Below are 14608 nucleotides of genomic sequence, written 5' to 3' on the forward strand. Positions count from 1 at the left end.
ATCTAAGCCATACCTCTTTGGCCCTCAATTTATATTTATGTAGTTCATTTGAGGGACCAAAGTCCAGGATCTTATATTTCCCTTTTTTGAATGTAGTTAGCTGGACAAAGACAATTTTGGATCCAAATGTAATCCCTCTCAGCTGTAACACATGTAGATTAGATAAACATGTGTTGTGCACTGTAATACAAATTACTAAAAAAAAAAAGTTGAATAAAACAGATTAAAGAAATTTAGATGATGGCTCTATCTTATTAGAAATTTCTCTTATGATTGCCATTGATCCACTTTTTCTCCCTCTCTTTGGGTGCAATTATTTAACCAATTACTAACTCAATTGCTCTAATATCCAACCTTTATTTCTTTTTTTAAAAAGAAGTTTATTTCATATTATTATTTTTCATTGTGGTTTATCACAGGATATTTAATATAGATCACTGTGCTGTATACTATGATCTTGTTTATCCATCCTATATCTATATATACATAATAGTTTGTATCCCCAAATCCTAATCCACCCCTCCCCTCCTTCCCCTCCCTCCTGGCAACGGCAAGTTTGTTCTCTGTGTCTGTGAGTCTGTTTCTGTTTCATATATAAGTTCATTTGCATCATATTTTAGGTTCTGTATATAAGTGATATCACATGGTTTCTCTGTCTGACTTACTTCACTCAGTATGACACTCTCTAGGCCCATCCATATTGCTGCAAATGGCATTATTTCATTCATTTTTATGGCAGAGTAGTATTCTACTGTATGTATGTATGTGTATATATGTATGTATATACATACATGTATCATCATTTTTTAAAAAAACTTTTTATTTTGTTTTGGGGCATAGCTGATTAACAAACAATGTGATAGTTTCAGGTGAACAGTGAAGGGACTTAGTGACATATATGCATGTATCCATTCTTCCCCAAACTCCCCTCCCATCCAGGCTGCCACAACATTGAGCAGAGTTCCATGTGATATATAGTAGGTCCTTGTTTGTTATCTGTTTTAAATATAGCATTGTGTATATGTCCATGTCAAGCTCCCTAACCATCCCTTTACCCTGGCAGCCATAAATTCCTTCTCTGAGTCTCTTTCTGTTTTGTAAGTAAGTTCATTTGTATCATATTTTAGATTCTGTGTGTAAGTGATATCACATGGTTTTTTCCTTTCTCTTTCTGGAGACAAACTCACAGACTTCCAGAATGAGCTTATGGTTGCTGGAGGGAAGTGTGGGAAGAAGGGATAGTTAGGGAGTTTGGGAGTTCAGTTCAGTCGCTCAGTCGTGTCTGACTCCTTGCAACCCCATGAATTGCAGCACGCCAGGCCTCCCTGTCCATCACCAACTCCTGGAGTTCACTCAGACTCACGTCCATCGAGTCAGTGATGCCATCCAGCCAGCTCATCCTCTGTCGTCCCCTTCTCCTCCTGCCCCCAATCCCTCCCAGCATCAAAGTCTTTTCCAATGAATCAACTCTTTGCATGAGGTGGCCAAAGTACTGGAGTTTCAGCTTTAGCATCATTCCTTCCAAAGAAATCCCAGGTTGATCTCCTTCAGAATGGACTGGTTGGATCTCCTTGCAGTCCAAGGGACTCTCAAGAGTCTTCTCCAACACCACAGTTCAAAAGTATCAATTCTTTGTTGCTCAGCCTTCTTCACAGTCCAACTCTCACATCCATTATTCCCTATTCATGAGATCTATCTACAAGACTGTAGAAGTACAGATTCAGTGGGTGAGAATCTCCCCTTATCTGCCTGTTTAGTCATAGTCAGAAAAAGAACAGGTTAGTAGGGCAAGACTGTTCTTGGTAAAGTCAGGCTGGCCCCTAGTGGATGCTTCTTCCACTTCTCCTCCCCACCCACCAGCCTGCTCATCCCTTCCCCTTCCTTTCTCTTCCCTTTCCTCTCTTCACTCCTCTGACTGAGGTAACATCATTGACATACTTCCTCTTCTTGGGCTCTAAAATCACTGCAGATGGCGACTGCAGCCATGAAATCAGAACATGGCTGCTTCATGGCAGGGAAGCGATGACAAACCTAGACAGTGTGTTAAAAGCAGAGACATTACTCTGCTGACAAACGTCCATATTGTCAAGACTGTGGTCTTCCCAGTGGTCACATACTGCCAGAAGCCAGCATGGGGAATCCCACCCATGGCAAAGGTCATGAGGAAAGGGGCCTGACAAAACGCAAAGGTGGGATCAGGCCTCAGGGGTCCCCCTGGACTTTCTTGGGCATCTACCCCTCAAACCAGAGTCTGCCTGCCTTACTGCATTATGCTTTCCACCTATTCTTCTGACATTACAGGGGAGCTATCCCCGACCACCTTTCTCTGGGAAAAGTTAACTTAGAGCTCCAGTTAATAGTCTCCTGCATATAAAAGGAGTGTCTCAGCTCAGACCCCTCTGATGGCTCTCTAACTTGCCTGACAGGTTTACCTGGACTTTTACAACTACTTATGTGATTGTTTACAGCCCCCCAACTGTGAGAGGCACGGGAAGCCTAAAACATACAGCCTTTCAAAGAGTTAAAAGTTATTAGAGTAGTGCTGGTGTAGGATTTCATTATTGGGCCAGTGCTTGTTGCTAAGTTCCCATATCTCTTATCCGCTGTGCACCTGGGAGTGCCTTAGTTAACATAGTTGGAATGTAAGAAAACAAAATAGTAGCCTTGAAATTAACCATATCAGACTTTTGAGCTAATTGGTTCTTTCTTTGCTGTAACTTACTGCACCTTTGCTCAGTGAGAAATGTAACTTTGTTTCATACTTTCTGAGGCTGACATAAATTAGAAATATAAAGAAAAAACACTTTGAGGGAAAATAAGTTTTCTGGTTGAGCAGCCTTTATCAAAAGAGGGTCATAAAATGTTTCACAGGCCTCCAAGGCCAGAAGATAAAATGTACACAACATCATTTGTGGGGAAGGTATAAAAGTCTCTTTTGAAAATAAAAGTAACAGGCCTCGCTCAAAGAAGCTTGGTCACCCCATGTCTCTCTTTTTTTTTCTTTTTTTCTTTCTCTTACTCTCTTTTTCAGGTTGATTCCTTGGAGCATAGAGGTTCCCTGCATTCACTTATCTGCCCGGGTTTCTAAGACCTGAACGGGAAGATGTTCTGCGTCTTCACTCCCTCGGGAGACCGGGAGGGCACCTGTGGCCTCCATGAACAGGGCAAACTCCTTGTTTCGGGATTTTATTGGCTTTCTATGTAAACCAAGGAACATCAGCCTCTTTCTCTCCTCTATTTTCTTATCTATGACATTCTTTCCTTCTCTCTCTCTAAATCAATTGCCGACTCCGGTCCCTGCTTCGAATTACCCTGGATCCACTGGGGCTGGACCCCGGCAACGTATGGTTGTGAGAGCTGGACTGTAAAGAAGACAGAATGCCAAAGAATTGATGCCTTCGAACCGTGGTGCTGGAGAAGGCTCCTGAAAGTCCCTCAGACAGCAAGGAGATCAAACCAGTCAACCTTAAGGGAAATCAACCCTGAATACTCGGAAGGACTGATGCTAGAGCTGAATCTCCAGTATTTCAGTCATCTGATATGAACAGCTGACTCATTGGAAAAGTCCTTAATGCTGGGAAAGATTGAGGGCAGAAGAAGAGTGTGTCAGAGGATGAGATGCCTGGGTGGTATCACCAATGCAGTGGACATGAACTTGGGCAAACTTTGGGAGATGGTGAGGGACAGGGAGGTCTGGCCTGCTGCAGGCCATGGGGTCCCAAAGAGTCAGACACAAGTGGGCTACTGAATAACAACAACAATTGACACATAATGTTATATTAACACTAGTTTCAGTTCTATAAATAATGATTTGATATTGGTATATGTTACAAAATGATCATCACAATAAGTCTAGTTAACATCCTCCACTGTACCTAGTGAAGTAGTGAAGGTCACTCAGTCATGTCCGACTCTTGTGACCCCACAGACTGTGGCCTGCAAGGTTCCTCTGTCCATGGGATTCTCCAGGCAAGAATACTGGAGTGGGTTGCCATTTCCTTCTCCAGAGGATCTTCCAGACTCAGGAATTGAACCCATGTCTTCTGCATTGCAGGCAGATTCCACAGTATATACTTACTTTTTTTTTTTTTGGTGGTGAGAACTTTTAAGATCTACTCTCTCAGCAACTTTTAAACAGTATTTTTTAACTATAGTGATCATGCTTTCTACAGTTGATAATGCTAGAATTCATATTAATTGCTTCTTTTTTTAAGTGCGTACAAGAAATTCCTGCAGTAACCTGCACCATTTTGGATTAGAGACAACCAGTAATGGTTCGATACCCTAAAGGCATAGAAGCAGATAGGGCTCATCCACTCACTACCCCACTACCTATGTTATATTTTGTGACCCCACTAAGGAATTCTGAGATCTTTGTGTGCAAGGGGCTCGATAAACCTGAGGCTTGTGCAGAACTTGTAGTGGCCGCTTCCCTTCACAACAGCTACAACTCTGTGTGGCTGCTGTTAGGACTGCACTGGTTGGTGGAACCTAACACATGCCCCAGGACCACTTGTGAAGTCTCAGGATAAATCATGTATTTCTCAGACACTGGGCGCCCTTAAAGAAACATTCTCAAGCATCTCAGCCCTCATATCTCTGTGCCTTCTCCCTCACTTCTCTCTGTCTTCTGACTACTCTTCCAGCCCTTTCTCCCTCATAGCTCTTTCCCTCACCTGTGGGAAAGACCCAACTCAAATGCCGCCTTCCTGGACAATTTTCCCCAGTTTCCTCCAGCCAAAATGAATAATATTTTTGGTCTGAGCCTCCAAGCATTGTTTGTACTGGCAGTTTAATACAGAATGTGGGTATTTGCACCTCTGTCTGCATAATGAAGTCTTGAGTCAAAGGGCTTCACCGTATTCCAGGCTGCATCTCCACTTTGGGATCATATAAAATGCTTCTATTGAACATCCAAATCTAGCCTTTTCTCTTTATTTGGACAGTTTCCTCCTGCCATCTTGAATATTTGTAAATATATAGCCTTGACACGCTCCTTTCCCAATTTTGAACCAGTCTGTTGTTCCGTGTCTGCTTCTAACTGTTGCTTCTTGACCTGCATACAGGTTTCTCAGGAGGCAGGTGAGGTGGTCTGATATTCCCATCTCTTTAAGAATTTTCCATAGTTTATTGTGATCCATGTAGTCAAAGGCTCTAGCATAGTCAATGAAGCAGAAGTAGATGAGTTTCTGGAATTCTCTTGCTTTTTTTTTTTTTTTTTAATGATCCAACAGATGTTGGCAATTTGATCTCCAGTTCCTCTGCCTTTTCTAAAAATATATTTTGGAAAATATGAGATAGTTGATAGGAAACACACTTAGAAGAAGCAGCTGAGTATATTTGGTATAAGGAGGGGCAAGGAACAGCATTTTTAAAGGATGTAGAAATGTTCTGTGTACTGACCAAAAGTTTATGGAATTTCTGATTTTTATAGTTGAAAATCATTTAGGGAATATTAGAGAAGGCATTATTTTAGGGTGGGGCCACTGAAATCCAGAGGGCTTAACTGGCTTGGCCAAGTTATACAACTGATATATGATAGAACCAAAACTGAAGTCTAGAACATGCATCCAAGTCCAGAGCTCTTTCCGTTACAACACACTGGACTACATGTAGGCAGTGAGAGTACTCCAAAGGTTGTGACATTGGGAAGGGGCAACTTTGGCCATTCTCTGTATTTTGCTTGTCTGGGGAGGAATGGAGGGAGAGGAGTTTTGCAAAATGTAACCCAGCAAACCTCTGACATGTAATAGGGAACATCTTTGCTCTACTCATCTGACTCTTTGTTTACCAGTTTCTCTTTTAGTCAAAAAGGAACTGAGAGCACAACCCAAATATCACTAACCAGTTCCTGCCCCAGTGTTTCTCACATGGCTCGTCCCCAAATGCGATGAGCTTTCAAATATTATGGGTGGGTGGGGGACACAGTTGGGAGTAAGGCAGGGGAAGTTGTTAGGTCCGTGGACCAAGCTATCCTTACATAAGGAGGGGGTTTCAACTTGCTTCAGTCATCTCTGTTCCCAGGGTTTCATGGTGATGTTATTTCCTCAGAATCTTGACAACAGGTGCCCTTCTAGGGAAGGAGGACACGTTTTTACAAGACATAGACTCTACATTCATACGTGACTTCAGAATGTGGTTGAAGCAGGATGGGTAGTTAGAGTGCTCTTACCGCTAAGTCTCATGACTACTGAATTCCTGGACTGATGACGCTCAGTGGTTTATCTCTGCTCACCAACTTCCTCAGGACATGCCATCTGCGGTCGTTTCTCCCTCGCCACAGCTCAGCCTCTCCTACGAGCAGCTTCAGGGGCAATGGTGCAGCTTGGGATTTCTTTCTCTCAGTGATAACACATGTTGATGAGTTAATTCTTACTAGAACTCTGCAATGTGGCTATAATTTCTCCTATTTTGCTATGGGAGACTAGGGTTCGATCCCTGGGTTGGGAGGATCCTCTGGAGGAGGGCACGGCAATCCACTCCAGTATTCTTTCCTGGAGAAACAGAGGAGCCTGGCGGGCTACAGTTTACGGGGTGGTAAAGAGTCAGACACAACTGAGCAACTAAGAACAGCACAGCACAGCATTCCTATTTTGCAGGTGAAGAAACTGAGGCTTAGAGAAATCATATAAATTTCTACAGGCACATGATTACATATTGGTAGGTAACAGAGTCAGAAGAAGCTTGGGATTCAGACCTGGGTTTTCTCTATATGCCTCAAAGACAGTGTCAAATCTGAACTCATCACTTTCTAGGTGTCCACCTTCTACTCATGAACACAGACAAAATAATGTTATTGTCACCGTTTATATTTTTGTTCAACATTTTAATTTGGAGGCTTTAAAGTACATTTCACCTGTATCTCCATAACCGTCCTAGATCTTAAGTTCCATTAAGAAGATAATTGACAAACACTTATTGATAATTCACTGGGTTTAGGAGGGCCCAGGCAGCATGCTGGAGATAAAAAGAGGAACTTGTCTTTGGACCATGATGGGGAGGCGATGGGACAGAAGAGGGGAAATTTCCCTACTCATTGCTCAGCATAAATATGCACTTACAGCAAATATTTTTAAAGGTGAAAGTGTTAAATCATACTTGTGACTGTGCTCTAGAAGATGAAACATTCTGAAAGCAACCATAAAGGGAAAGGTAGGGTGATGTGTATTCTTATCTGATTTAGGCCTTGTTATATAGAATGAGTGACGTCTTTTTAAAATGCAAGCCACCACATACTTGAATATCTCTTAGAATTTTTGCTTAATTCATGTTTATCAATGATATAGGCTTGCTCCTGATAAAATGAACAGATAAATTGTGTGTGTGTTGGGGGTAGTGCACGCCTGAGCCTACCAATGCCAGGTAGAGGCATAGAGCCTCTTCTCCTCTCCTTGAAAAGAAGCAACCCAGCTCCCTCTCTAAAGACAAATTTCTTTCCCTGGGCCAAATATCCAGCTTTTGTTGCAGGTTGCCATATGTGCATTTCTCTCTTTTAAGGGAGGTTGCTGCTGCTGCTAAGTCGCTTCAGTCGTGTCCGACTCTGTGCGACCCCAGAGACTGCAGCCCACCAGGTTCCCCCGTCCCTGGGATTCTCTAGGCAAGAACACTGGAGTGGGTTGCCATTTCCTTCTCCAATGCATGAAAGTGAAAAGTGAAAGTGAAGACGCTCAGTCATGTCTGACTCTTTGCGACCCCATGGACTGCAGCCTACCAGGCTCCTCCGTCCATGGGATTTTCCAGGCAAGAATACTGGAGTTAAGGGAGGTTGAGAAAATATATTTCGCAAAAGGGCACATGGTGCCACCTGGTGGCGAGGCATACAAATACAGAAGCTGGTAAATACCTTTCAGCTTTGGGAATTATTTTTCACCCAGATACAGATAAACACTGAGCCAGGCTATATGAGTGTTCAGTAACAATTCTGATATATCTCTCATTCCCATCCTTGAAGGAACCTACATTCATTTTACGGAGTTGAGGAAAAAAGCTAATTTCCAACAGAAAACTAATAAAGCTGATGGAATGATTTAGGCTACCTTAATAAAATCAACATTCAGAAAACTAAGATCATGGCATCTGGTTCCATCACTTCATGGGAAATAGATGGGGAAACAGTGGAAACAGTGTCAGACTTTATTTCTGGGGGCTCCAAAATCATTGCAGATGGTGATTGCAGCCATGAAATTAAAAGACGTTTACTCCTTGGAAGGAAAGTTAGATAGCATATTCAAAACCTAGCATATTCAAAAGCAGAGATATTATGTTGCCAACAAAGGTCCGTCTAGTCAAGGCTATGGTTTTTCCTATGGTCATGTATGGCTGTGAGAGTTGGACTGTGAAGAAAGCAGAGCGCTGAAGAATTGATGCTTTTGAACTGTGGTGTTGGAGAAGATGCTTGAGAGTCCCTTGGACTGCAAGGAGGTCCAACCAGTCCATCCTAAAGATCACTCCTGGGTGTTCATTGGAAGGACTGATGCTAAAGCTGAAACTCCAAAACTTTGGCCACCTCATGTGAGGAGTTGACTCATTGGAAAAGACTCTGATGCTGGGAGGGCTTGGGGGCAGGAAGAGAAGGTGACAACAGAGGATGAGATGGCTGGATGCCATCACCGACTCAATGGACATGAGTTTGAGTGAACTCCAGGAGTTGGTGATGGACAGGGAGGCCTGGCATGCTATGATTCATGGGGTCACAAAGAGTCAGACACGACTGAGCGACTGAACTGAACTGAACTGAATTGAACTGAATAAAATGTCTAGGAGATTAACCCTTAATTCTCCCCCTCCTCCATTTTTCCAGAATGTAAATATCTATGATTGTTAACAATGAATAATTTTAATAATACTTCTTGAAAAGACTCAAATTATACAGTGCAGTTCAGTTGCTCAGATGTGTCTGACTCTTTGCCACCATGGACTGCAGCATGCCAAGCTTTCCTGTCCATCACCAGCTCCCAGAGCTTACTCAAACTCATATCCATCAAGTCGGTGATGCCATCCAACCATCTCATCCTTTGTCGTCCCCTTCTCCTCCCACCTTCAATCTTTCCCAGCATCAGGGTCTTTTCCAATGAGTCAGCTCTTCGCATCAGGTGGCTAAAGTATTGGAGTTTCACCTCCTACATCAGTCCTTCCAATGAATATTCAGGACTGATTTCCTTTAGGATGGACTGGTTGGATCTCCTTGCAGTCCAAGGGACTCTCAAGCATCTTCTCCAACACCATAGTTCAAAAGCATCAATTCTTTGGCACTCAGCTTTCTACACAGTCCAACCCTCACATCCATACATGATTCCTGGAAAAACCATAGCTTTGATTAGACGGACCTTTGTTGGTAAAGTAATGTCTCTGCTTTTTAATATGCTGTCTAGGTTGGTCATAGCTTGTCTCCCAAGGAGCAAACGTCTTTTAATTTCATGGCTGCAGTCACCATCTGCAGTGATTTTGGAGTCCCCAAAGATAAAGTCTGTCACTGTTTCCATTGTTTCCCCATCTATTTGCCAAGAAGTGATGGGACCAGATGCCATGATCTTAGTTTTCTGAATGTCGAGTTTTAAGCCAACTTTTTCACTCTCCTTTTTCACTTTCATCAAGAGATTCTTTAGTTCTTCTTCACTTTCTGCCATAAGAGTGGTGTCATCGGCATATCTGAGGTTATTGATATTTCTCCTGGTAATCTTGTTTCCAGCTTGTGCTTCATCCAGCCAGGCATTTCTCCTGATGTACTCTGCATATAAGTTAAATAAGCAGGGTGACAATATACAGTCTTGACATACTCCTTTTCCTATTTGGAACCAGTCTGTTGTTCCGTGTCCAATTCTAACTGTTGCTTCCTGACCTGCATACAGATTTCTCAAGAGGCAGGTCAAGTGGTCTGGTATTCCCATCTCTTGAAGAATTTTCCACAGTTTGTTGTGATCCACACAGTCAAAGGCTTTGGCATAGTCAATAAAGGAGAAGTAGATGTTTTTCTGGAATTTTCTTGTTTTTTTCCATGATACAGAGGATGTGGGCAATTTGATCTCTGGTTCCTCTGCCTTTTCTAAATCCAGCTTGAACATCTGGAAGTTCACGGTTCATGTACTGTTATACAGAAAGAAGTGTATTAAGAAATTATACAGGAAGAGGTGTATAAACCCTATCATGTACGTCTCTTCATGTCAGCTCCCAGAAATAACCATTGTTAATAGTTTGATACATATATTTCAGTATTTTTCATATATTCCATACATGCCACCCCTGGCATTCTTCTTAGTGATTTGCCCTTGCTCCTGTCAAAACACTATTAGGCTATTTTTTAATCTTTTACTCCAGTTTTTCTCTACGTTCCTCAAGGGCAAAGACTCTTATTCATTTTGTAGCTTCAGCATCTACTGTAGAGCCTGACACAAAGGAGATATTTCCAGGACCATAAAGTGAGAAAGGCTGAGTTGATTCAACCAAGGTCTCAGAAGATTGCTAACATGACTCTGCAGCAAAAACACTGAGTGAGCCTTTGAGATAAAGCCTTTGGGATGGGGAAGGATATGACACTGAAAGGGAAGTGTACAGTGTCTTTTCTGGTACTCCTTTCCCTATCATTTCTAACATTTGAAAGATTGAATAATCAGCATCATTAGCCCAAAGATGAAAAGGCAAAGTCCTTACCCTTAAGAGGTTCAGAGCCTGTGGTAGGAGTAAGGGAAGATACCACTTTTCCTCTATCCCTACAGGCTGCCCACTTAAGTGTTTCCAAGCACAGGTAGTTGCTGCTTCCTCCATTTGACTTAGATGGGGGTCAAGTGTTCCTGCCCCAAGTCTCAATCTCTTTGAAAATCATAAAGTCATATATGAGAAAGAGAAAAGCAGACCCCTGGCATCCAGGAGCTGGCTTGGTACTATGAAGTAGATCTTCCTTAGTGTTGCTATAGCTGGCCAGGCACTCACAGTTAGGTGTTTTTTCCTGTCCTGCTGAACATAAACAACTTCACAGAAAATCAACATCAGACAAGGCAACTCTGAGACCATGATGAAGTAAGACAAAGACCAGCATCATTATGTCTGAATAAGATAGAACATGAACATTGTCCAATTACAAAATACCAAACATACCTCTATTTTAGCTAAAATGACTAACTGCTATTAAAAAAAATGATGAAAAAACATAAAATTTACTCTCTTAACCATTTCATTGAAAAACATAAACTCTATACCAATTGGCCAACTTTTCAATTCTCCCTCCCTGCAGCCCTAGGCAACCATTATTGTATTCTGTTTCTGAGTTAGCTTTTTCAGTTACCACATGTAAGTGATATGATGCAACATTTGTTTTTCTCTCTCTGACTTATTTCACTTAGCATAATGCTCTCAAAGTTCTATTCATGTTATCACAAATGGCAGGATTTCCTACTTTCATTTGGCTAAATAATATATATTCATATATATTCATTCATTCAATATTCATATATATTCATTCATATATATATTCAAATATGTTGAATATATTCACATATATATGAATATATATTCATAATATAAAAAAATCACATCTTTACCATCCATGCTTAGATGGACATTTAGGTCACTTCCATGTATTGGCTGTTGTGAATAACACGAGAGTGCAGATATCTCTGTAAGATTCTAATTTCATTTCCTTTGGACATATATCCAGAAATGGGATTGCCGCATTATGTGGTAGCTCTGGTTTTTAAGTTTTTGAAGAACTTCCATACTGTTTCCGGAGTAGCTATATCCATTTATAGTCCCACCAACAATGCACAAGGTTTCCCTTTTCTCCATCAGCCTCACCAACATGCTACCTATTTTTTTTTTTAATGCCATACTAACAAGTGTGAGGTGATATCTTATCATGGTTTTGATTTATATTTCCCTGCTGGGTAGTGATATTAAGGATCTTTTCATGTACCTGTGGGCCATTTGTATGTCTTCTTTAGAAAAAAAAATATCTTTTCAGTTTCTCTGCCCATTTTCTATTTTTATTTGCAGTTGAGTTGTATGAGTTCTTTATATATTTTGGATATTAACTCCTTATCAGATATATGGTTTGAAAATATTTTTTCCCATTCTGTATACTGCCCTTTCCTTTTTTTGACTGTTTCTTTTGCTATGCAGAAACTTTTTAGTTTGATATAGTCCCACTTATTGCTTCTGGTGTCATGTCCAAAAAGTTGTTGACAAAACTATTGTTTGGTCATGGTACCCTTGCCAAAGATCATTTGCGCATATATGTAAGGGTTTATTTCTGGGCTCTCTATTCTGCTGCATTGCCCCATGTTTCCATCATTATGCAAGTACCATGACTGCTATTTCTTGACCAATAACAGCTTTAGTGTCTCTCTAGCCTTCTTTCCCTTTGGTAAGATTTATTAACATACTGAATCATAGAATCACCTCCACTTCCTGACAGCATCCAATCCAGAGCAAAGTCTTGCTTCCATAGCCCCTTAGCCCTAACTCATCTAATGTAAGCTCAGATCCTGTATGCATGCTAAGTCGCTTTAGTTGTGTCTAACTCTTTGCGACCCTATGGACTGTAGCCCGCCAGGCTCCTCTGTCTATGGGATTCTCCAGGCAAGAATACTGGAGTGGGTTGCCATGCCCTCCTCCAGAGGATCTTCTGGACCCAAGAGATTGAACCCAGGTCTTTTAAGTCTCGGTGCATTGGCAGGCGGGTTCTTTACCACTGGTGCCCCTTGGGAAGCCCAAAATCCTGTAATAGGATCTTCCTAACATTCTCTTATGATTCTTTTATGATTATCAAATCCCTTATGATTATACAGTGGAAGTGAGAAATAGATTTATGGGACTAGATCTGATAGATAGAGTGCCTGATGAACTATGGACGGAGGTTCGTGACATTGTACAGGAGATAGGGATCAAGACCATCTCCATGGAAAAGAAATGCAAAAAAGTAAAATGGCTGTCTGGGGAGACCTTACAAATAGCTGTGAAAAGAAGAGAAGCAAAAAGCAAAGGAGAAAAGGAAAGATATAAGCATCTGAATGCAGAGTTCCAAAGAATAGCAAGGAGAGATAAGAAAGCCTTCCTCAGCAATCAAGGCAAAGAAATAGGGGAAAAACAACAGAATGGGAAAGACTAGAGATCTCTTCAAGAAAATTAGAGATATCAAGGAAATATTTCATGCAAAGATGGGCTCAATAAAGGACAGAAATGGTATGGACGTAACAGAAGCAGAAGATACTAAGAAGAGGTGGCAAGAATACACAGAAGAACTGTACAAAAAAGATCTTCACGACCAAGATAATCACAATGGTGAGATCACTCACCTAAAGCCAGACATCCTGGAATGTGAAGTCAAGTGGGCCTCTGAAAGCATCACTATGAACAAAGCTAGTGGAAGTGATGGAATTCCAGTTGAACTATTTCAAATCCTGAAAGATGATGCTGTGAAAATGCTGCACTCAATATGCCAGCAAATTTGGAAAACTCAGCAGGGACCACAGGACTGGAGAAGGTCAGTTTTCATTCCAATCCCAAAGAAAAGCAATGACAAAGAATGCCCAAACTACCGCACAATTGCACTCATCTCACACGCTAGTAAAGTAATGCTCAAAATTCTCCAAGCCAGGCTTCAGCAATATGTGAACCGTGAACTTCCAGATGTTCAAGCTGGTTTTAGAAAAGGCAGAGGAACCAGAGATCAAACTGCCAACATCCGCTGATCATGGAAAAAGCAAGAGAGTTCCAGAAAAACATCTATTTCTGCTTTATTGACTATGCCAAAGTCTTTAACTATGTGGATCACAATAAACTGTGGAAAATTCTGAAAGAGATGGGAACCACCTGACCTCTTGAGAAACCTGTATGGAGGTCAGGAAGCAACAGTTAGAACTGGACACGGAACAACAGACTGGTTCCAAATAGGAAAAGGAGTACGTCAAGGCTGTATATTGTCACCCTGCTTATTTAACTTATATTCAGAGTACATCATGAGAAACGCTGGGCTGGAAGAATCACAAGCTGGAATCAATATCTCTGGGAGAAATATCAATAACCTCAGATATGCAGATGACACCACCCTTATGGCAGAAAGTGAAGAGGACCTAAAAAGCCTCTTGATGAAAGTGAAAGAGGAGAGTGAAAAAAGTTGGCTTAAAGCTCAACATTCAGAAAACGAAGATCACGGCATCTGGTCCCATTACTTCATGGGAAATAGATGGGGAAACAGTGGAAACAGTGTCAGACTTCATTTTTTTGGGCTCCAAAATCACTGCAGATGGTGATTGCAGCCATGAAATTAAAAGACGCTTACTGCTTGGAAGAAAAGTTATGACCAACCCAGATAGTATATTCAAAAGCAGAGACATTACTTTGTCAACAAAGGTCCGTCTAGTCAAGGCTATAGTTTTTCCAGTGGTCATGTATGGATGTGAGAGTTGGACTGTGTAGAAAGCTGAGTGCTGAAGAATTGATGCTTTTGAACTGTGGTGTTGGAGAAGACTCTTGAGAGTCCCTTGGACTGCAAGGAGATCCAACCAGTCCATTCTAAAGGAGATCAGTCCTGGGTGTTCATTGGAAGGATTGATGCTAAAGCTGAAACGCCAGTATTTTGGCCACCTCACGCGAAGAGTTGACTCATTGGAAAAGA

This window comes from Ovis canadensis, chromosome 1, assembly GCF_042477335.2.
Source record: "Ovis canadensis isolate MfBH-ARS-UI-01 breed Bighorn chromosome 1, ARS-UI_OviCan_v2, whole genome shotgun sequence".
NCBI classification, from domain to species: Eukaryota; Metazoa; Chordata; class Mammalia; order Artiodactyla; family Bovidae; genus Ovis; species Ovis canadensis.